This window comes from Rana temporaria, chromosome 13, assembly GCF_905171775.1.
Source record: "Rana temporaria chromosome 13, aRanTem1.1, whole genome shotgun sequence".
Lineage (NCBI taxonomy): Eukaryota > Metazoa > Chordata > Amphibia > Anura > Ranidae > Rana > Rana temporaria.
In genome coordinates this window covers 86092278-86116837 of record NC_053501.1, presented here as the reverse complement: position 1 = coordinate 86116837, position 24560 = coordinate 86092278, and the positions used below count along the sequence as shown (strand labels likewise).

Sequence of the window (24560 nt, the reverse complement as noted above, 5' to 3'; positions counted from 1 at the left end):
TTGTAGGACCTTCCTGCCAAACGCTTGGTCACTGGCAGAAATGAGGTCCAACCTGTAATGCCGCACAAACGTGCTGAAGCTTGACCACGTAGCCGCTTTGCAAATCTGCTCCGGGGTGGCACCAGCTCTCTGCCCATGAGGCTGCAAGCGCTCGTGTTGAATGAGCACAGATCCCTTCTGGCGGGACCACACCTGCATGTAAATAGGCCTCCCGAATAGCTAACTTCAGTCATCTAGTCAAGGTACCCTTTGAGGCTGGGCGTCCTTATCGGTTACCCCCAAACAAAATAAATAAAGAGTCTGTACGTCTGAAGCACTTTGTTGTTATTTCAAGGTAGCATAAACAAAGCCCTTCTCACATCTAGCATGTGAAAAAAAGTCTCCTTTTCCCCTGAGGGATTTGAACAAAAAGTAGGCAGCACAATATCCTGAGAGCGATTGACCGCTGAAGCTACCTTAGGCAAAAAAATTGGTCTGTTATAAGCACAACCCTATCTGAAAATAAAGAGAAGTAAGGCTCCCTTATTGACAGGGCATGTAATTCGCTAATCCTGCGTGCTGAGGTTATGGCGACCAGGAATAGAACCTTCAAAAGTAACATCTCTGAGAGATGCATCCTTTAAGGGCTCAAATGGCTTTCCAGCCAAAGACTTTAACACCACTGAGAGATCCCATTTCGGGAATCCCTTAACCTGGGACGGCCTAGCCCTCGAGAGGGCTCTTAAAAAAAAAAAACCCACACACACACTATCTACCAAAGGTTCTGAAGCTACGGACCCTTCTAGGAAAACTGCCAAGGCAGATACTTGCACTTTTAAAGTGCTGACCGCCAACCCCTTATCTGCTCCATCCTGTAAGAACTCCAAAATGGCTTTAAGGTTGTTGGGGTCCAGGGCCGAGGAGTTACACCAGGTCGTATACACCCTCCAAACCTTTGCGTAAATGGCTCTTGTTACTTTCTTCCTACTGTTTAACAGGGTAGAAACCAAACGGTCCGAAAAAAACGTTTTAAGAGCCGCCTTTCAGATACCAGGCTGCAAGGGAGAGACTGGACACGTCCGGGTGAAACACTGGGCCCTGCCTCAGAAGGTCTCACCTGGGAGGTAGATGCCAGCATGGTCTGGCAGCCATACCTAGGACCGTCGAGAACCACGCTCTCTTGGGCCAGTATGGAGTGATCAGAATGACCAGGGCCCTTTCTCTCTGAATCTTTCTCAGAACTAAAAGGAATCAACTGGAACGGGGGGGGGGGGGGGAACGCGAAATCTCCAGGGATGCGCCAGAGCATCTATTCCTAGGGACCCGTCCAGTCTGTTTAGGGAAAAGAATAGAGGCACCTGGGAGTTCTCTCTCTCGAGGCAAACAAGTCTACTTCTGGCAGACCCCACCTGTTAGAGATTTCCCGAAAAAACTCCGGGTTCAGAGACCATTCAGATTCCCGCACCTGGTGTCTGCTCAGAAAATCTGCCACCCCGTTCAGGGATCCCTTCAGATGCAACGCTGAAAAGGGATCGCAAGTTCTTTTCTGCCCACAGCAAGATACTCGTGGCAAGAATTTGCAGAGGTCTGCTTCTTGTGCCCCCTTGCCTGTTTAGGTAAGCTACAGCCGTAGCATTGTCCGTCAACACCTGAACGTGATGGTTTAGAAGATCCAGAGCAAACTTCCATAGAGCTAAAGCTATTGCCCTTAACTCTCTCCAGTTCGAGGACCATACTGACTCCTCCTTTGTCCAGGACCCCTGGATGAAGTCCCTTTCTAAGTGGGCTCCCCATCCCCATGCGCTGGCATCTGTAGTCAGTCTTTTTTCCACTGGAAAAGACCAATCCAGACCTTTTGAAAGAACCTGCTGGTCTTCCCACCAATATAGGGATCTTTTTACCCGTGACGGGATCTTTACGTGAGTGTCCAGGGAGCTGAGACTGTGATCCCAAGACCTCAAGAGAAAAGGTTTGAAGGCACCTGAAATGCAGTCTCGCCCACTGAATAGCCTGCATGGTCAAAGTCAAAACTCCCAATGCCGACATTACCTGCCTTATGGTTATAGGCTGGTTGGACTGGAGCCGCAACAGGGCCTCCTGGACCTTGACCTTTTTCTCCTGGGGAAGAAAAATTCTTTGGCTTAACGAATCCACCTGGTAACCTAGGAAAAGAATCTCCTGAGCAGGCACTAGGGATGACTTCAAGGTTCAGAATCCAGCCCAGTGACTCCAGGTGGACCCGCGCTTTGGACAGGACCTCCAACAACCTTTCCTTTGAAGGGGCAAAGAACAACAGGTCGTCTAGGTAGGGTATAACCGCCACCACCTGTAGACGAAGCGGGGCTAAGGCTTCCGCCATCACCTTGGTGAAAATTTGAGGTGAGGACGACAGCCCGAAAGGGAGGGCCCTGTATTGGAGGTGGTGAACCACACCTCCCCTCCTTGTTGCCAATCTGAGGTACTTTTGGGACTGCGGGGAGATTGGGATGTGAAGATAAGCATCCCTCAAATCTATTGACGCCATATAACAGCCTGGCGTCAATAGATTCCGGACAGAAAAAAATAGAACTTCCTGTACTTGACGGATTTGTTCAACGGTTTTAGATTTAGGATCATTCTGAATTTTCCAGTAGGTTTCTTCACCAGAAAGACGTGGGAGTAGAAACCCAGCCCTTGTTCTGCCTGGGGTACCCTTACCACCACTCCCTGTAGCATCAGCTCTCTTAGAGGACTTCATGGCCAGGGATTTTTCTGGATCCTTTGGGGTATTTGTGACTAAAAACCTCTGGCGGGGTCTCCGAGAATTCTATGTCGTAACCCTGGGCCAGGGTGGTAAGGATATAACGGCTGGAGGTTACCTCTGACCACTGCGGAAGAAAATTCTGTAATCTTCCGCCGACCCGTACGGCCGAGTCATTGGGATTTATTCGTTTGCGCAGGAGGATTAAAAAGGATTCCCCCTTTTCCCTTGGCTTTCTGCACTGCCCAATTTCTCCTACCTCGCTGAGGTTTGTTACCTTTCTCTTGCACTTTGCTGACGGAAAAAACACCTGGGGGGTCGTTTCTTCTTCTTAAGGCCCCTTTCACATTTATACGACTTCAAAGTCGTGCGATTTTGCGGCGATTTGAAATCAGTACTACTTCGACTTTGCCACAACTTTGGCATTAACCAATAAAAACACACATGGTGTGAGGCAATTCCTTTTCCTGCCACCGCAGTTGTCATTGCTGCTGCGGCAGTAGCAGTGCATGAGGAAGAAGAGGAGGAGAAGCGGAGGCGGAGAAGACGTTGATATTGGGTACATCCCATCATTGCCAATCGTGAAAATAGGGGTCAATATTGGGTCCTCTATAATGAAGAATGAGAAGAATGCTCCTTACATTGGTGGTCAGTGGGAATTTGCTCCTTACATTGGTGGTCAGTGGGAAGGATGTCCCTTACATTGGTGGTGAGAAGAATGCTCCTTACATTGGTGATCAGTGGGAAGAATGTCCCTTACATTGGTGGTCAGTGAGAAGAATGCTCCTAACATTGGTGGTCAGTGGGAAGAATGCGCCTAACATTGGTGGTCAGTGGGAAGGATGTCCCTTACATTGGTGGTCAGTGGGAAGGATGTCCCTTACATTGGTGGTCAGTGGGAAGGATGTCCCTTACATTGGTGGTCAGTGAGAAGAATGTTCCCTTCATTGGTAGTCAGTGGGAAGAATGTCCCCTTCATTGGTGGTCAGTGGGATATTGTCTTTGTAGTTTGTCTTTGTAGTTTGTCTTGTCTTTGTAGTTTGGGTCACACAAATCATAAATAGATGGGGACTCATGGATAAATCGAATGATTTGATCATTATCGAGGACGTCTTTTTTTTTTTTTTTTTTTACCTGTTTGGAGCACATTGTTCCTGAGGGAATAATCAGGAAGTGAATGTGTGGTGGAAAAATGTGCTTGAGAGGGGCTTCTATGCTGAAAGGATTGGGTGGGACAAGGGTTTAAAAGCTGCTTGTGCTTACAAAGTTGTACTGAAATCGTACTGAAATTGTGTCTATATTATTCAGGTACGATTTGCATGCTACTTGAGGGTTTAACATTGAGGTCTATGGACATAAACTCGCATGGAAGTTGGACCAAAGTAGTGCAGGGACTACTTTGAAGTTGGTACGACTTAAAGTCGTGCCAGTATGAATGGTGTTCATTGAAAATCATGGAGAATGACTTGTCATACGATTTTGCAGTACAAAATCGTAAGACAAGTCGTAGAAGTGTGAAAGGGGACCAATTGGAAAGGATTTATTCCTATCCGCAGTCCTGTCTAGGATACTATCCAGTTCAGGCCCAAAAAGGAGATCCCCCGAGAAAGGAATCCCACAAAGTTTGTTTTTTTGAAGCTGCATCCCCAGGCCAGGTCTTTAACCACAATACCCTTCTTGCAGAATTAGCCAAGGTTGCGGACCTTGCCGACATCTTAATTGCTTCCGCCGAAGCATCTGCAATATAGGCCACTGAAAGAGTCCAGAATCTCTTGTTTTGGCGAATCTGCCAAAATATGGGATTTTAACCGATTAGTCCAAAATTCCAGATTCAGGGCAACACATGTTGTGGCCATGGCGGGCTTTAAATTGTTCATGATCGACTGCCATGACCTTTTGAGGAGAAGAAGATCCATGCGTTTGTCCATAGGGTTTTTGAGAACACCCATGTCCTCAAAAGACAGATCCGTAGATCTGGACACTTGTGAAAAACCCGCATCCAGCTTCGGAACCTTATTCCATACTGCTGCCGGATCTTCTTCAAAAGAAAAATGCCTTTTATGCGCTTTTGAGAAAAAAGGCTTTTTCTCTGGATCCTGCCATTCCTTAACTATGGCCTCGGAAATGACTGAGTGGACCGGAAAGGTCCGCCCCTTGGTCTCGCTTAGACCAGCATACATGCGGTCATGCAGACTTAAATCCATTTTTTCCTCGTTCAGGCCTAATGTGGCATATATGGCCCTGAGTAAGCCCTCCACATCTTCCAAGGATAACTTAAATTTAGAAGGGGATGCTGCAGATTCCTCCTCTGACTCCTCGCTGGAGGGCACATGGGAGCAACCTTCCCTGGACACTGGCTCTTCAGTTAAGCAAACCAGAGCTGGTAACGTAACCGAATCCTGAGAGGACCGAGAGGTGGAGGCTTCAGTTGTGGAAGGGGGAACTAGTGAGTCACGAAGGGATTGAATCGTGGCAAACAGTTCTTTCTTTGCAGAGGAAATCAACTCTTCCCGCATAGAGGCTGATTCCTCTTGAACCAAAGAAGAAATACATGCATTGCAAAGTGCCTTCTTCCAATTTTCGCTCATCTTAGATCTACATGAGGGACATTTACTTTTAGTGTCAGTCTTGACCTGGAGGAAAAACAGAAGAAAGCAGGGGAATCCCTAGTGAGAACCTCGTCCCCACATGTGGCCCCCCTAACCAGGTGCACTAGGAAAGAAAGGGTGCATTCCCGTGCCCAGACAGGTCCCCAAGCCACTAGGGGGGAAAGGAGACCGTCCCTCCACCTAAAAAAAAAAAAAAAAAAAAAAAGAAGGGTAGAATCCCATTAGGGAAAAAAAGACTTATTGCGCTGCTTCCCGCCGGGGTCTTGCTGGTGCCTGTGCCCATCCCCACCGCTGCGTTTTCTGCTACCTCCATCGCAGAGTGCCAGCGCTTCACTGTGGCTTTGCAACATGCTTCCGGACTCCTATAGCGCCGGACCGGAAGAGGAAATAGACACCAGCCTCTGCCCTGCCCCTTCCCCCGACAAATGCGGCGGAAATGATGCATTAATCCGGCGACCGCGTGTATTAGATACACAAAAAAATGGCGCGAATCGCACGCACGGCCGCCGAATGCATCTGGCTCTCACCGAGCACAACTGGGAAAAAGGAGAGCCCGGCTACTACCGCCACCGAACGGATAGCACGGGAGGGTGGACGGTCTCGCAGGCTTAACGCCTAAGAAAAAAAAATAGGTAAGAGGGAAGCCGTCCTCCAGGCTCACCTGGACATAGACTCCCCACCTCATAGAAGATGTTCCCTCCGGGTCGGAGGAAACACGAAAACTGAAGTGTTCTGGGGAGGGGCCTCCCTTTAAAGAATTGGGAAGAAGGTGTTTCCTGAAGGAGAGGGAGGAGTCGCTATCTCTCAAGGTGCTGTCCTGAAAGACGCCCTGGGAAATTTAGGATTTTTGTACTCGCGTAAAATCATTTTCTCTGAAGTTCATTGACTGACACAGCAACTTAAATCTTGACCTTAGGGTCAAGATTTAAGATTGAATCTTGACCCAATGAATGAGCGCCACATTCAGGAGAGGACTAGGCAGAACATGTTAAAACAGCAAAACTGCACAGTACTGCCCAGGGGGCGGTCCTACTGGCTATAACCCCTCACACTGCATCCAGCAGCTCAGTTCGTCAAAAACCAGTACAAACAGAAAAAAGGAGGGGTGGGTGCTGTGTGCGTCAAACTTCAGAGAAAATAGGATTTTTGTACTCACCGTAAAATCCTTTTCTCCGAGTTCATGGACGGACACAGCAACTTAAATCTTGACCTTAGGGACGTCCCCAAGCAGTGTAAAAAACGAGGGGTGGGAACAGCAACAAACTTCACCCATAACAACCAGAGTTGCAATCTCTGAAACGGAGTCGTAGCAGACAGATGCACCCGCAGAGCCCGGACCACGTCCAAGGAATGTAAGGCAACCTCCTTCGGGTGCGACGGCCGAGGAAACAAAGGATGGAAGCACAATGTCCTCATTTAGATGAAAGCGCCAAAACCACTTTTGGGAGAAACGAAGGCTGCGGGCGTAGCACTGCCTTATCCTTGTGGAGGATCAAGTAGGGAGACTTGCAAGACAAGGCCGCCAACTCAGAAACCCTCCTGGTAGTAAGGCTACCCTCAGAGTGTCAATAAGGGTATCTCCCCAATGTTCTCAAACGGTGGTTTCTGAAGCACCGAGAGCACCAAATTCAAATCCCACAGAGGCAGCGGTGGACGAACCGGTGGGGCCACATGTCGAACCCCTTTGCACAAACGTACTCACCAATGAATGAGCTGCCAGGGGCTGCTGAAAAAAAATAAATAAAAAAAGACAGACAACCAAGGCTGAAATCAATCCTTTAATGGTGCTTAAAGGCAAGTTTTTGATCCACTCCCCGCTGCAAAAATAGCAGGATCCTGGAAACCGAATATGTACGCGGACACCACCCCATCTCCTCACACAGAGATGTAGGCCTTCCACCTGTGATGATAAATCTTCAGAGAAAATGACTTCCGCACCCTCAGCATGGTGGAGATTACCGAATCCGACAGGCCTTGGTCCCTTAGCCCCTGACCTTCAACAGCCATGCAGTTAAAGCAGGATGAAGTATAGGACCTTGCTACAGAAGGTCCTCTCGCATTGGCAGTCGCCAAGGAACATCCGCCACCATCCGAACTATATCGACGTACAAGGGACGCCGAGGCCGATCTGGGGCAATTAGAATCACCGGAATCCCCTTGGTCTCCACTCTGCGAAGCAGACAAGGGAGAAGTTTTAGCGGAGGGGTAGGCATAAATCAGCCGATAATGCCCCCATGGGGCTATCAACGCGTCTGCCGTGTCCACCCAGGGATCTTTGGACCTGGCCACAAACCTCAACACCTTCCGATTGAGTCGAGAAGCCAGGAGGTCCACATCTGGCATGCCCCATCTCAGGCAAAGGAGTCTAAATACATCCGGATGTAGCGACCATTCCCCTTGGCCCAGCATCTGATGACTTAGGTAGTAGGCTTGCTAGTTTTCTACGCGCCGCTCTGCCCACTGCAGGATGTGAGCGACCTCCAATGCTGCAGCCAAACTCCTCATTCCTCCTTGATGGTTGACATACGCCACTGCCGTGGCGTTGTCTGACTGGATCCTGACTGGGTGACCCTGCAGCCTCAGTGAGGAACCCCTTGATCGCCCAAAGTTCCAGCACATTGATCGGCAGGCGGGATTCTTCCTGCATCCAGCGACCCTGTGGTGACTGAACGCCCCAAACACCCCCCAACCGGTCAGGCTGGCGTCCGTCGTGATCACTGTCCAATGCAAAGGAAGGAACGACCTCCCGGACTGAAAGGGCCAAAGACCTCAGCCAACAGACCAGGGATTCCCCGACTAGGTGGCTCACCCGAATCTGACAATCCAGAGACAACGGAGACTTGTCCCATTTGGACAGGATCTCCTTTTGCAAGACTCGAGTGTGAAATTGAGCATACGGTACCGCCTCAAAAGTGGCCACCATGAGACCCAGGATTCGCATGCAAAAGCGCAGTGACGACCACTTGCAGGACGCCAACAGCTTCACCGCATCCTAAAGAGTCTGTAGCTTGTTTGAAGGGAGAAAAAAACTCTTGCCTCTAAGGAGTCCAGAATCAAGCCCAGGTACTCCAGGCGTTGAGTCAATACCAACCAGAAGATCCCCCAGATGGAGTGCAGCGACCACAGAGTGAACTGATTCCATCCTGAACCTTTGTAACTTTACAAAGCAGTTGAGGGCCTTGAGGTCCAGGACCGGACGGAGCCCGTCCTTCTTTGGAACTACAAACAGATTGGGATAGAATCCCTAAAACCTTTGAGGCGGTACAGGTACTATCACCCCGCGCCTCAGCAGGTCTTGCACTGCCCCAAAAAGGGCGTCTCGGCGCGCTGGAAGAAGGTTGGAGGGAAAAAACCTGTTTGGCGGACAAGAAAGAAACTCTTTTATCCCGATGACACCACTTCGCAAACCCACTGGTCGAAAAGGAAGGAGGTCCACCGAGCTGCAAACTCCCAAAGGCGACCCCCCACCCGAGAGTCGGGCGGGGGCAAACCTTCATGCAGTCGTAAATTTGCTTGCAGGCTTGCGAAACCAGGGACGGTTCTGTCCCTCAGCTGGTGCATTCTCGGCCTGGGAACGCTTACTTGCGGATCCGGGCAGATGAAAAAAAAACTCTTCTGAAGGTAAAGGGGGGCCCTGGCCTATGGTGTGGCTCCTTACCTTTTCTGGATTGTGGGAGCAGCGTACTCTTACCCCCGGTAACATTCTTAATGTCATCCAGCGAGGCTTCCAAATAGCCTCTCTCCCTGGAAGGGCAAATCTGCCAGAGCCCTCTTAGATGTCTGGTCCACAGAGCAGCATTTTGGCCAAATCAGGTGAAGAAGCACCATACTGAGGCTCTAGAAAAGCAAAGGAGCCGTATCCAAGGTCGAATCGCAGACATATTTGAGGCCATGCACCAACTGGTCCACTAGTTCCACACAGACCAGGGAAGCCTGTTGCTTTTCCAACTCTCGGTGCAACATTTTTGCCCATTCAGTGAGCGTCTGGGACACCAAGACCGTGGGCAATACTGACCGCAATGCTGACCCAACCACATGTTAGGGACCGAGCGACCGCCTTGGCCCTATGGACGGTGTGATGCAATTGCCTATATATGCTTCAGTCTAATTCTCTCCCTGCTATTTTAATGCTGTGTTAGAGGTAACAGGTGTTTTCATGTGTGACTCATCTCTCTCTGTAAAGACTGTTCATATGTTAAATAAGGCTAGCTTTTGAAAGGCCTTTAATTGTGTGATAAAGCAGTCTACAACCTAGTGATGCTCAGAGGTGTTAATAGGTGTCAAACTGGATGCAGACGAAACGTCTGCCTAGGAAACTCAGTGTGTGAAGGTGGTTTGTTGTTATGCTGTTTAAGGAATGTGCAGTGATTAGACATGATAATTGTCGGTCAGTGCCGACCTGTCTAGAATGTTTTAGTAATTAGCCTTAGTGTGTGATTAGGGGGGGTGGAGATTTCATTGTTGCTTGAATGTCTTGGACTGTATAAAAAGCTGAGAAGAAAACCATTAAAGTGTGTTGTTCCAGCAGTAAGCTTGGCATGTGTGGCTTATTGGGGCGACTCCAGGAATATTCCCCCTTGTGGAATATTGGGCGATTATCTTTATGGGAAGAAGGGAAGACTTTGACGGGGATATCATTCTAATACCGTCACAGACGGGGTTCTTAAAAGCCGGGGTGCCCTCCACCGGAATCATGGTCACCTTATTTAACCTGGAGACCGGGGGGGTCCACAGACAGGGGAGATGTCCATTTTTTCAGGAAACTCTTCTTAAAGGGGAAACCGCCATGCGTTTTGGGACCAAAAAGGCCCGCTGCGGTCGTTTCCATTCTTTGTAAATAAACTTATCAAAGTAAGTTAGGTAGGGAAACATCTTAGCCATGCGGACCGGTTTGTGGGACCCAAAAGGGACCGACACCTCTGTAGATGTCCCGGCTGTATCCTCTATCTTTAGGGTATCCCGCACCGCTGTAATACATGCTCCTACAAGCGCCCTTTCCTGAGATGACCCGGACACAGAGTCATTCTCACTGTCCGAATGGTCCTGGTCTGAATTCTCTAAAATGTCAGAACAGGGGCCGTGTGCCACAGCCAGGCCGGAGTATGAATCAGAGCTTTCCCCAGAAGACGTTCGGGGAGGGAGCGTTTACCCCCCCCTTGCTTGTGTGTGTGCTATCTCGCGCCAAAAAATTAATAAATGAATATAAGCAGCTACCCAAAAATAATCTTAAGATTATAACATAGGAAATAAGTGGGGGATGGGTGCGCTATGAATTAATATTTATATAATAAGAAACTGTGCAAATATATAAATATGTGAAACACCTGTGAATAATGATCAATCTAACATTAAAGTCCATGTGCACTTGATTGAATATGAAATCAAGCCCAGATCCCCATAGTATAATACTTGGTATGAACTGGGCTCAAGTGAATCAGTTCAGTGATGGTGAATGAATATTACAAAAAGAAAAAGAAAAAGAAAAAACGTCCCAAAGTAAATCCTCAGGAAAAAACTGAAGAAAATAGTGCTTCCAATGTATTCCACCTTCACCATATAACCAGACACCCGAAGTGGATAAGTGAAATGGCTCCTTACCAGATGGATATGTCCCTTAGTTTGGTATCAAACAAGGAGACATAAATAGCTTAAAACAGGATCACTTTGTAGAGTCTGCTGTATCCTAGCAAGGATGTGAATACCAGTCTTGGACGTCCCAATATATAACATGAAAGACAGAATGGTGCCAATATAGTGTAGTAGGTTTATTAAAAATAAAAAGGCTTAACATAAAAGGAGCCAAATGGCCGCCTACCATAAGGAGTGCCTGTGACCCGGCACTGAGGCTGTATCGCGTAGGGTTGGTATGTCACAATGTATACCACAAGTGTATACCGCTGTTTCGACCTCTCGTCGGTGGAGCGTGCGTTCCACCTCGGCAATATCCGGAACCAGCGTTAGCAGGAAGTGACGTTTCGTGCGTGGTTGAGTGCCGCCCCGACGTACGTTTCGTTGTGAACGCCTCCTGAAGACGTTCACAACGAAACGTACGTCGGGGCGGCACTCAACCACGCACGAAACGTCACTTCCTGCTAACGCTGGTTCCGGATATTGCCGAGGTGGAACGCACGCTCCACCGACGAGAGGTCGAAACAGCGGTATACACTTGTGGTATACATTGTGACATATCAACCCTACGCGATACAGCCTCAGTGCCGGGTCACAGGCACTCCTTATGGTAGGCGGCCATTTGGCTCCTTTTATGTTAAGCCTTTTTATTTTTAATAAACCTACTACACTATATTGGCACCATTCTGTCTTTCATGTTATATATTGGGACGTCCAAGACTGGTATTCACATCCTTGCTAGGATACAGCAGACTCTACAAAGTGATCCTGTTTTAAGCTATTTATGTCTCCTTGTTTGATACCAAACTAAGGGACATATCCATCTGGTAAGGAGCCATTTCACTTATCCACTTCGGGTGTCTGGTTATATGGTGAAGGTGGAATACATTGGAAGCACTATTTTCTTCAGTTTTTTCCTGAGGATTTACTTTGGGACGTTTTTTCTTTTTCTTTTTCTTTTTGTAATATTCATTCACCATCACTGGACTGATTCACTTGAGCCCAGTTCATACCAAGTATTATACTATGGGGATCTGGGCTTGATTTCATATTCAATCAAGTGCACATGGACTTTAATGTTAGATTGATCATTATTCACAGGTGTTTCACATATTTATATATTTGCACAGTTTCTTATTATATAAATATTAATTCATAGCGCACCCATCCCCCACTTACCCCCCCCTTGCGCCTACATGCCGCTTCCACCCTGGCAAAAGACTCCAGGACTGCCCATAAAGCATCCATAAGCACCGGAGGAGCAGGGGAACCAGTTGCCACCACAGGTATGTCCGGGGAAGAAGCGCCAGCTTCTGACGCCATGCTGACCCACACTCGCCTGACACCCGTAGGGACCGCAGGCTAGTTAGACCAAAAGTCCACCCTTCTAGCTGTCAGACTGAGGGGCTCCCCACAGAACTCACCACCCTGACCCAGGTACTGCACTGTGCTATTGCTGTCCACTCTCCCTCACGAGGTGTTCTGTGTAATTCGCGCCGTTCCTGATGGATAAGCCAGCGCTAGATGCAAAAACGAAGGTGAAAATGGCCACCGGCCACCTCAGCAAGAAAATGCCTGAGGACTCCTGAAATACGGCCATCAGACTTCTACACTAAGGCTACAGGAAAATGGCCCATCACCCGAGCGGTACGAGGTGGCTGTCGGCCACGGCACACTGATACGGACAGCAGTAGCCTGGTCATATGTATGCCCCGGAGCATACAGCTCGCCAGTCACCCCTGGATCAGACAGGGCATGTCTTGGCCGACCCAGCGCATAGCTAGGGCCTGCTCACGCACGATGGCCGGGCTGGGGAGACTACCAAGATCTATATTATCCAGCCTGTCACCCAGCCCGGCTGTTGATAATAGATCACAGGAATCAAAAATCAGAACAAAACTAAAAAAATATCCAGGACCAATGGTCCCCATCGGGACCCAGGTCCTTCTACACTAGGCAGAAAGAAACTGAGCTGCTGGATGCAGTGTGAGGGGTTATAGCCAGTAGAACCGCCCCCTGGGCAGTACTGTGCAGTTTTGCTGTTTTAACATGTTCTGCCTAGTTCTCTCCTGAACGTCAAGATTTAAGTTGCTGTGCCCGTCAATTAAGAAAGAGAAAGCAAGTCTGTTATTTATTTCTCAACAGGTAGAACATATCCAGTTAAAAGTTTTATAAACTGTAATTCAAAGAGGATTGTCTACCCAATTGATTGCAGGACCTGTAGAGTACAGTATGTGGGATGCACTATCCGCAATCTATGTATTAAGCACACTATAATGACACTCTAAATAGCAATGCAAAAAAATATTTCAAATGTGTCTAAGCATTTTAGAACAGTTCATGGTGGTATTATGGAGTCTTTTTGCAGTCTGGAACAGGTGATAAGATCTGTTAGAGGGGGGGATGCACACCACACCCTACTTCAGTGAGAGGTGTGGTGGATACACAGGTTGAATACTCGATTTCCTAGTGGAATGAACAGTAGAATGGATGTGAATTTGTTTAAAATAATATATTTCCACAAGGGGTTAAAAATCGTTTGACCTAGAGTCTTCAGTCTCTCTTTGGTTCTACCAACCTCACATGATTTTAACCGATTTTAGATTGGATTGTACCGCCCCTTTTTGGGAGGAATGGATATTTTCCCTATATAAAATATGATTGTATTGTAAATCTGTATGCTATGAGGACGGCGTTTCACCGAAACATATATATTACATTTTTATATATTACAGCAATACAATCATTAATATATTTTATGTATATATATGTAGTACTACCCCCGAAGGAGCTGCTGGTTAGATTTTGGGTCTTTTTCTTACCAAGTAAATAATTGCCTATCAACCCCAAAAGTTTGGCTCGAACCCTCCCTTGGCATAACTGGACCACACAGATTGTGGAACTCACTGGTAGTTGGGAACCACAATGAGAGAGCGAGATATATTAGACAGATTGCTATAAAAAAAATGAAATTGCAATTAAATATTGTTACCTTGCACCGGCCACCTGTCCAAAGGGTAACAGATAAGACTCCACACACCTTTCTGCTTAACCAAGAGGCAATTATTTACTTGGTAAGAAAAAGATAACTAACACAGAGTTAAACAAATGCAGTTGACTGCTTACAGGGCCCTGTAAGAGTCAATAATATTTCAAGAAATTGCAAGTCAGCGACTATCAAGTAAAGAATCACAGTTCTGAGATATCTATCTATCTATCTATCTATCTATCTATCTATCTATCTATCTATTCAGGTATATCTGCAACTATATGCTCTCTGGCTCCCTCTAGAGGGGACTTCTATACATGTGTATATTGGGAAATACTGCGCAGGTCTAAAGGAACGTGAATAGTGATGACTCTATACATGTGACCTACTACTTTGAGTTCAAACAGGCAGAACTGAATCCTGTAAAAGTTCCTTCCGGTAGTCTTCACTAGCATTAGTTGGTGCACATTATTGATTTGTAATCCAACTGGTATGAAAAGGGTAAGAAAATGAACAGCCACAGTATTTATAAGTATATGTAACTTGCTGGCGGCACAAACGCCAATCCTCTAAACATACGGCCACTGCGGGATGCAATAGGCCCTTGCACGTGGCGTGGTTACTTCTAACAATGCCGGCGAGTCTATGAGAATCACCTTCCTGCGATACAGTTAGTTATCGTTGGGCAGGTGCCCGCTCACCAAACGAGGCCTCGCCTCTCCGGTACGTTTTGCGAGTGATGTCCCAATTCACGGCCTCTCTGCAACTTGCCATCTCAGGTCCTTCACACTGCCGTCTCTGGAGTAGGTGGATGAGCGACTTGGGTTGTTGTAGAGTGAAGGCTGAACACGAAAGAAAATCCCTCCTTAGCTAAACGGTCTGCTTTGACAACGGTTTTGGCCTAGACACGCCGGAAGCAGACCCCAACTCAGGCTCCCTGCTTGATAGAAGGAGATGTCCCAAGAGAGCGAATGCCTGCCTTCCCTTCCTTTTTAAAAGCTTTCCCAGAAGGCTGTGCAATGATGCATTGCACTCTGGGCTTGGTAGTCTGTTTAACACCCAAGGCAATGAAGTATTTTTCTCCCTGTAATGCAAAGTTCCATAATGCATTGCTCAAAAACAATTAAAAACGGAACAAGTTGCTGCAATAGCCTAACTGAACACCGGAGGGAGCAGAGTTCCTTCTCTAGTTCAAACTGTGGTCTATAACCACACTGCAAAGTGGCACCTTGCTACATAGATGTAGCAAGGTGCCACTTTGATATGGATTAAAGACTGCCGTTTGCAGATAAAGAAGGTACTCAGCTCCCTCCGGTGGCCAATTTTATGTCACAGCCACCTTCTGTTTGGATTTTACTCTGGTACCGCAGTGAATGTTGGGAATTGAAGTACAGGGAGAAAAAGACTCCATTGCCCTGGTCAATTGACAGACTACAATATCCAGAGTGCAACTGTGCAATCCCAAAATGCTTTGCACCCCGCACAGCCTGCTGGGGAAGGGGAATTTAAGGAGGACGTCCTTGTCTCACTCTCTCTGGACCGCCTCTCCAAGCAAGGAGGCTCGTCTCCGGAAGCCTAGGCCCGAGAGTTTGGGCCTACACACGCCTGTGCGGATCGCCCATCCTGACGGAGTGACCAGCATGCGTCTAAGAGCATCGGTTTGACCTGTCTGATCGGCAGTGTGTGACGGCCGCGTGGAAGACCGGGAACTGTCGGTGACGGAAAGGCCGAGGAACGGAGTTTTGCAGCCGGAGTAACCCGGAAAGGCCAGACCTGGTTGGGTGAGACGGGCACCTGCCCAACAATACTGACTGTGTTACAGGAAGGTGGATCGTATAGACTTGCCATTGTTACTTGAAGGCCCAAATGCCACATGCAGGATATTTGTCGTTTGGCAGTGACTGGACAGCAGTTGAATTGACGTGAGAGTTGCCAATACGCTTTAACCACCCAAACATCTTCTACCAGGTTTAGCTGTCCCTTATTTGGATTACAAATTACTCATTGCGCGCCAACGAGTATATGCACAAACTGTTTGGGACAAAATCGTATTGAGGTTTGGTCTGATCAACCAAACCACACTAGTGATATATACAAGTTAAAGGATCACTAAAAGGAAAAAAATGTTTTTGCTGAAATGACTGTTTACAGGGTATAGAGACATAATAGTTAACTGATTCCTTTTAAAAACGATTAAAAATAGATAAAAAGCAATCATATAATGTGCCTCCTAGATGCAAAAACGAAACTGAAACTAGTTTAGTCTTTGCATGTTATTTCATGCCTCTGTGCTGGACAATGCCATAGAGAGTCATGGCTAGGAAAACTAAACTAAAGTCTCCCATGACTTTTTTTCATAAGGAGCCAGACAACCAGGAAGTGTCCAGAACAAAGCAGTATTACAGCAACATCAGAGCAAAAACGAACAATGAGGACATGAAACCAGGATTGCAGTAAGGTAAAGGAAGCTATTTAGCTAAAAAAAAAAAAAAATTAATCCTTTAGTGACCCTTTAAAGACTGCCTGTTAGGAAGAGTCAGTTGTTGAGCTAGATACACACAGGGGCTGATTTACCAAGCCTTTGCTCCATGATTCATGGAGCAAAGGCAGGAGTAAAAGCAGTTTTGTCATTTACTAAAGAAATGCGCTGGCAGAGTAGCACATATCTTTATTTACTATAATGCCTAGTGCGCCCAGGAGGGGGCGCTTGGTGCGCCTCTATGGACCTGGAGCACGGCATTTAGAAATGTACATTGAAGGGGGCGTGGCCGGATGTGATTGCGGCAAGACGCGTCTTCTCAGAGCTCCGGCTGCTATCCGGTAATTAATTCTGTTTACGGTGGCCAGATCGATCGATCCGCTTCGTGGCGGTGTTGCCCGGTTGGGGGAGTCACAGAGGAACACGGAGATGTCGTCCTCGTCTTCAAAAAAAGTGGAAGGAACAGTGCTTTCAGCCTCTGTTGGACCAGCGGCAGCTCTGCTCGCAGGGCAGCATGGCGGTTAGCCCCGCCCACGCCATCTTGGTTCCCAGCTCCTCCGTTCAGCGCGCCAAATCTCTCCTGGGAAAGATGGCGCTGCAGCAGAACGAACACTGCAGGTATCTGAGGCTTCTTCCCCTATACCGCAGGAGATTGAAGTGGACACCGCAGCCATAACCAGTCCTATCCAGGAAGCCATAGCTCAGTGATGGCGAACCTTGGCACCCCAGATGTTTTGGAACTACATTTCCCATGATGCTCATGCATGCTGCAGTGTAGTGGAGCATCATGGGAAATGTAGTTCCAAAACATCTGGGGTGCCAAGGTTCGCCATCACTGCCATAGCTGCTTCAAAGACTGAGCTAGTGGGTCGCATAAACTGCCTGGCGACAGACTGCAATCTCATTTGCCATGACTTGAATAAGATCAGGGGCAGGCTGACCACTGCTGAGGACCGTATCTCCGGGGTTAAGGATGTTTCCCATGCCCACAGCTCTCAACTGGAGCTCCAAGACATGGACCGGTCCCTGCAACACAGAGCAGATGACGCCAAAGGAGAAATAACATCCGTGTGGTAGGCCTACCTGAAGGAGTAGAGGGGGCGGCCACTGCTACTTTTGCGGAGACATTTTTTAAGTCTCTACTGGGCCTGGGGGGGATCTACCTCCCACATACATTGTTGAGAGGGCCCATCGAGTGCCCACTGCAGCTAGGCCTTCGGGCACTCCTCCTCGACAGTTTCTGGTCAGGTTCCTTAATTATAGGGACCGCGACATGCTGCTGACGGAGGTGCGGAAGCACAAGGAGCTGAAGTTTGAGAACGCAAGGATCATGCTTTTTCCGGATTTTTCGGCGGAGACACAGAAGAGGTGTCGCTCCTTCACTGATGTGAAGAGGCGACTTAGGAAAAAGGAATTAAAATACAGCATGTTGTATCCCAGCCGTCTTCGTGTGCAGTACAAGGGATCGGTGAAATTCTTTGACAATCCGCAAGATGCCTGTGAATGGTTGGATCGGTCACCGTGAGGTCTCGTTAGCATCTGTGGTTCTTGCTTCAGTTGGATTCGCTGATACCCCAATTATGTTTGTGTTCCAGTTACTACTGTTTCGCTCTATCTATGACGACACTTATTCCTACTGGTTTAAAAAAAAATGCTTATTACCTTTTATGTCAATTGCTGTACCTTTTATTGGTTCTGTTTCTTATATAAGCTAATCGTAACTTTTATAAAGGACTCATTTTTATATTGATTTGTTCCACTATCTATTTTTTCAATAAAAGTTTGTAAAAAAAAAAAAAAAAAATTGGGACCTTTTTACATTTTGCACCTTGGAACTTTACTGACTATTTGTCCTCTCATTTTTTTTTGCTCATGTCCTTTTGCTTAATTGTCTTGCTATGGAGGTTGCGCTGTTTTAAACATTATAATGGATAGTCGTATTAAGATATTGTCTCGGAATGTTAGGGGTTTTTGAACAATAAGTTCAAGAGGGCTACAGTATTTCAATACCTCAAGCAGGTCAAGCCACATATTGTCCTCCTCCAGGAGACCCATCTAGAGGGCAGTAAGATTCTGGCACTGCGTAAGCACTGGATACAAAGGGCGGTTCATTCTACCTATTCCACGTATTCCAGAGGGGTTTCAATTCTGATAAGTAAAGCTGTCCAGTGTGTAGTTCACCAGGTGTTTACCGACCCTGGGGGGCGATATGTGGCGCTCCTCTTGGACATATCCGTTCATAAGCTCCTGTTCGTGAATGTGTACCTGCCCCCTCCTTTTCAAGCAAGCTTACTGTATGACGTGTTGGTAACACTGGGCCCTTATCTGCATCTTCCGACGCTGTTATTCAGGGATTTTAATGCCATTCTTGACCTGGTCCTGGACTCTTCCAATGCTGCTAGGTCAGCCTCTGGAGATTTCAGTTCCTGAGTGTCGGTGGCGGGCCTGACCGAATTGTGGAGATGTAAAAAAAGTTCAAGCGAGTTTGGCAAGCTTGGCTAGACTTCTCGGACACGGTGGGTTAGGGTTGCTAGTTTAATACGATAGGGTTTTATTCCCCCTCTGGGGTTATTCTGAATAGAGCCTTTTTATAAGTAATAGCATATTTTGACATGAGAGGACAATTTCATTTTATTTAATTATATTTCATTTGCATTTCATTTGACTTAATCTAATTTCACCAAGTCTGATTTGTTTGGAGTCATTACACTTCCTGGTTTGTACTTGGTGCTGCCCTGTATGGGCAAGGTGGTTGGTCGGGTTTGGGGCAGGGAGGGGTGGGAGGGGTTTTCAGGTTTAAATGTTAATTGTTTGTGTGTCAGCCCTGCGTGGCCTCGGTCAGGGTAGGTGTGTTGCCCACCTTGTGTTTGTGTTATTTGTATGAAAACTCAAGAATTTTTTTTTTTTTTAAAGAAATGTAAATTGAAGGTGTATGCGAGTGTGTCTATTGGGGGGGGGGGGGAATGTGGGGAAGTGTAGTGACATGTGTTAGTTTAACTTTTACGGGCCGAATTGAAAGCGATTTTTCTGAAAACCAGCGCGTACGCCAGCAAGTACGTGCAAACCTCCAGGAGGTTTATTTGTGTACGGCGCATGCGTGAGCGGCAATTTCGGAGATTCAAGCACGTCACTTCACTACGCCGGCAAAATCTTGGTAAACCCCAAGCGGCGTAACTGCTTTTGCGCGGCGCACGCGAATTCCCGAATCGTTTTCAGCTTACGCTGACCATGAAGGGGAACTTTGCGCCAAATTTCAAACAAAAAACCGGCGTGGGTTCCCCTCCAGTGGCACATCAGACCCTTGGGAGGTTTGGTCTGGATCATAAGGGGGAAAACCTACGCCGAAAAACAGCGTGGGGGTTCCCCCCCCCCCCAAGATCCATACCAAACCCTTATCCGAGCACGGCGTCTGGCCGGACAGGAATGGGGGTGGGGACGAGCGAGACGTACCAGACCGCATGCCCTCAACATGGGGGGAGCGTGTGCTTTGGGGCAGGGGGCACTGCGCCCCCACCCCAAAGCACTCTTGTCCCCATGTCGATGGGGACATGGGCCTCTTCCCGACAACCCTGGCCGTTGGTTGTCGGGGTATGCGGGCGGAGGCTTATCGGAATCTGGGAGCCTCCATTAATAAGGTGGCCCCCAGATGCCGGCCCCCCCACCCTATGTGAATGAGTATGGGGTACATCGTACCCCTACCCATTCACCTGTGGGAAAAATGTAAAGTTAAAAAAAAAAAAAACAGATATTTGGGTAGTAATTTATTAGTCAGCTGGGGGGGGGGGGTCTTCTGCCGGGCCCCCCGCTTTCTTCTTTAAGCTCTTTTACAAGGGGGAGTAGGCCCGGTCTTCGGCGTCTTCTGCGGGGGGGGGGGGGGGGCGGTCTTCTTTCTTCTGCCGGGCTTCTCCTGGCAGTCTTCTGCCGGGTTCCACTGCGGGTCCGGTCTTCTCCTCCGCTGTCTTCTCCGTTTCCTCTTCTGCCGGGCTCCGGTCTTCTCCTTTTTCTCTTCTGCCGGGCTCCGGTCTTCTCTCTTCCCTCTTCTGCCGTCCGCCCGGGCTTCTGCGCTGTCTTATGTGTTCCCTCTTCTGCCTGGCTCCACCGTGGGGGCCGGGTCTTCTCCGCTGTCTTGTTCCTTCTTCTCTTCCAGCGATGTTGACACGACAAGCTCTCCCGCTGTAATGCTGTCTGAGCGTTGCGCAACAACTTATATAGGCATAGGGCATGGTCACCGGGTGATGCCACCCGGCGACCCCACTCTGTTACATCACATTCCCGGGGCATGATGGCAATGTGACGTAACAGAGGGTGGGGTCATCTGGTGGCATCACCCGGTGACCACGCTCTATGCCTATATAAGTCGTTGGGCAACGCTCAGACGGCATTACAGCGGGAGAGCTCGTCGTGTCAATATCGCTGGAAGAGAAGAAGGAACAAGACAGCGGACAAGACCCGGCCCCCGTGGTGGAGTCAGGCAGAAGAGGGAACAGAGAAGACAGCGCAGAAGCCCGGGCGGCCCGGTAGAAGAGGGAAGAGAGAAGACCGGGCCCACGCGGGGCCCGGCAGAAGAGGGAAGAGTGAAGACAGCGGAGGAGAAGACCGGACCCCGCAGTGGAGCCCGGCAGAAGACAGCGGAGAAGCACAGGGGGGTGGCCCACCCCCCCGGCAGAAAACGACGAAGACCGGGTGCCCCCCCAAATGTAAAAGAGCTTAAAGGGGGTGGAGGGGCCCCGGCGGAAGACAGCAGAGAAGCCCTGGGGGTGGCACACACCCCGGCAGAAAACGATGAAGACCGGGTGCCCCCCCCAAATGTAAAAGAGCTTAAAGGGGGTGGGGGCCCCGGCACAAGACCCCCCCCCTAGCTGACTAATACGATGTACCCCATACAGATTCTGATAAGCCCCCCGCCCGCAGACCCCGACAACCAACGGCCAGGGTTGTCGGGAAGAGGCCCTTGTCCCCATCGACATGGGGACAAGAGTGCTTTGGGGTGGGGGCGCATGTGCCCCCCCCTGCCCCAAAGCACACACTCCCCCAAAAAGTGGCCCGGTCATTGACCAGCAATATGGTCCGGGGCTGAAGTGGTTAAAAAAACAACAGGAAAGTTAGCCCAATTTTTTGTGATAATGTGAAAGATGATGTTACACCGAGTAACTAGATACCTAACTTGTCACGCTTTAATATTGCACACACTCATGGAATGGCGCCAAACTTCGAGACTTAAAAATGTCCATATGCGACGCTTGTTTTTTTTTTTTACAGGTTACCAGTTTAGAGTTACAGAGGAGGTCTAGTGCAACAATGATTGCTCTAACGCACGGGTCAATACCTCACATGTGTGGTTTGAACAGCGTTTACATATGTGGGCGGGACTTACATGCGTGTTCGCTTCTGAGTGCGAGCTACTAGAGACAGGGGCGTTTTAATTTTTAATTTTTGTTTACACAATTAAATTTTTATTTTTGCACTTTTTTGTCCCTTTTATTTTTATTTTGGATCACTTTTATTTCTATTACAAGGAACGCAACTATCCCTTGTAATAGGAATAGTGTGTGACAGGTCATCTTTATGGAGAGAGGCGGGGTCAATAAGACCTCACATCTGTCCTTCAGGCTGGAAAGCATGAGATCGGGGAAAAAAAAAAAACAAAAAAAACACACAGATCATGCTTTCAGCCGCGATTGCAGCTTTGTTTATGTTTCTGCCTCTGCATTTCTGGTGATCTGAGCATGCCCAGGGACTTAGGGCCAGATCCTCAAAAGAGATACGCAGGCGGATCTGCTGTTCCGCCTGCGTATCCCTGTTTTAGGATGCAGTACCGCATCCGCCGCTGGGGGCATTTCGAGTGGAAATGCCGCTTCGGGTATGCAAATTAGCACTTACGCTTCGTTTTTACTCCGTAAGTTTTAAGTTGCATGTGTAAAATTAGGGCGGCTTTTACAAAGTGTAAACTGTTTACACCTTGTAAAAGTAGACCCTTCTTACCCGCGACGCTGTTTTTATTTTTTTTTTATTTTTTTTAATTTCCCACCGTATCTTTTTTTTTTCCCGATGCAACTTTTTTTACCCGGCGTGATTCACAAAACTCGGCGTAACGTAAAACCGCGCAAAGCACGTCGGGAAAATGACGTCAGGAGCATGCGCAGTATGTCCGGCGCGGGAGCGCGCCTAATTTAAATGGGGCGAGTCCAATTTGAATAGGAACGCATTGCACCGGACGGATTTGAGTTACACCGCCGCAAATTTCCAGGTAAGTGTGTTGTGGATCGATACCTAACTTAGGAAATTTGCGGCAGTGTAACTTAAATCTCTTAAGTTACATTGCGCTGCGAGGCTGTGGATCTGGCCCTTAGATTTTTTGATGTTGCTTTTTGTGTGTGAACAGCACTTGGATGTCTCTGAGCATGCTCATAGAGCGTGTTTTTTGGGTTAGTAATTTAAGGACATCCTTAACAGGTGTACCCACTTACAAGTTCACCCAATGTAGAGACTGAACTTTCGTTTCGTGTGTTTCATGGGCTGCCCATGTGTTTTCAATTGCCTCATTAGCACACAAGCCTATGTTATATAAAGCTGGTATAGAGCAGTTGCTAGCTGCCCTGAAAAGAGGGTGTGGGGGCCGGCTGGCAAGATTAAAGTTGTGTGTCCTTATGGTTTTTTTTTTGTCAATGTATGTTTTTTTTAGGGTGTTCACTTTGATGTATTTGTCTGTGCTGCATTATTTTGCTAAATATTTCTCAAGATGTTGTGACTAATGTTTCAATCCTGTGTCTGTGGGTCTATTTACCCTGTTATATCCAAAGCATAAACCAAATTCTGTTTACTGTCTCAAATGCATACAAAAAACAAAGCTAAACCTGCTCTATCGTAGTAGTGAGCAGCCACAAACAATCCAGTGAAAAAAGAAAGCAAAATGTAATATACAAAAAATTTGTAGCGCTAAAATAAAATAAAAAAAATGAAAGACACTGATAGTGCAATCAAATATAAGTCCATGTATGTGCGTAAACTTGATAGATGAATGGACCAAGTGCAGAAAATTATTCCGAACCCACGGTGATTCACAATAAACTTAACGTGTGAAAACGGTACCCACCACCAAGAGAGGAGGCTTCTCAGATATATTGAACCCAAGTGAGCATACGCTCAAAGGGTCAATAAATATGAATGTATGTAGATGGAAGATGTATCAGCAGGAACCGAGTATGCAATCGGCAGGATACACTGAAGTCTTCACTTGAAGGACGGGGGGAGGTATCAACAACTTGGAGATGACTCATAGAAGATCAAACAATACCCAGAGTACATGGAGGAAATGAAAGGCACATAGTGGATGCACAAATAGGGTCAGTAGTCAGCGGAGCGCACCATCTGTTGCGCCTACTACGCAGACTTATTCCATTTATCCCCAAAGAAGACGTAGCAGTCGTGGTGGGAACAATCGTGAATTCCAGACTGGACTATGCTAACGCCCTGTACCTCGGACTCCCAAAGTACCAAATCTCCCGTCTGCAAGTCGTTCAGAATACGGCCGCCAGACTGGTGACTGGGGAAAAAAAAATGGGAATCAATCTCACCTTCGTTGAGAACCCTTCACTGGCTGCCAGTAAAAGACAGAATTGCATTTAAAGCACTCTGCCTGACACATAAGTGCATCCATGGGAAGGCTCCGCAATATCTTCGCGACAAGATAGAACCTCACAATTCGAACCGCGTTCTGCGATCCACCGACCAAAATCTGGTCAGGGTACCAAAAACCAAATACAAGTCCAAAGGAGAAAGAAGGTTTGCTTTTCAGGGTCCTAGACTATGGAACGCTTTACCAACCAGCATTCGGTTGGAGGAAAACCACCTGACTTTCAGAAGACGGATCAAAACTCTGCTCTTTTGATGTCATGAGACACGAACAACTAGCGCCCAGAAGCGATTCAGTTCGCATGCGCCGCGCTTTATAAGTTTTTCATTCATTCATTGTGATTCTCAGTACTTCCTTCTCCTCCTCCTTTTTAAAGGAGGACGGGAGCTGCGGTGGCTCAACGTGATTGGCACTGCGCTGACAAGCCATTCACCTCTGCAGCCAGGGGTTCGGTTCCCGGTCTCGGCTACATGTGAATTGAGTTTGGTGGTCTCAGCCCGGCT

General features: G+C 47.8%; 1 protein-coding gene across 1 annotated transcript in view; it reads right to left on the bottom strand.

The window, feature by feature from the left end:
* The window catches only part of LOC120920468 (zinc finger protein 37-like), a 199390-nt gene that overhangs the window by 156158 nt on the left and 18672 nt on the right, over window positions 1-24560 (bottom strand). The gene's annotated exons all lie outside the window — the stretch shown is intronic.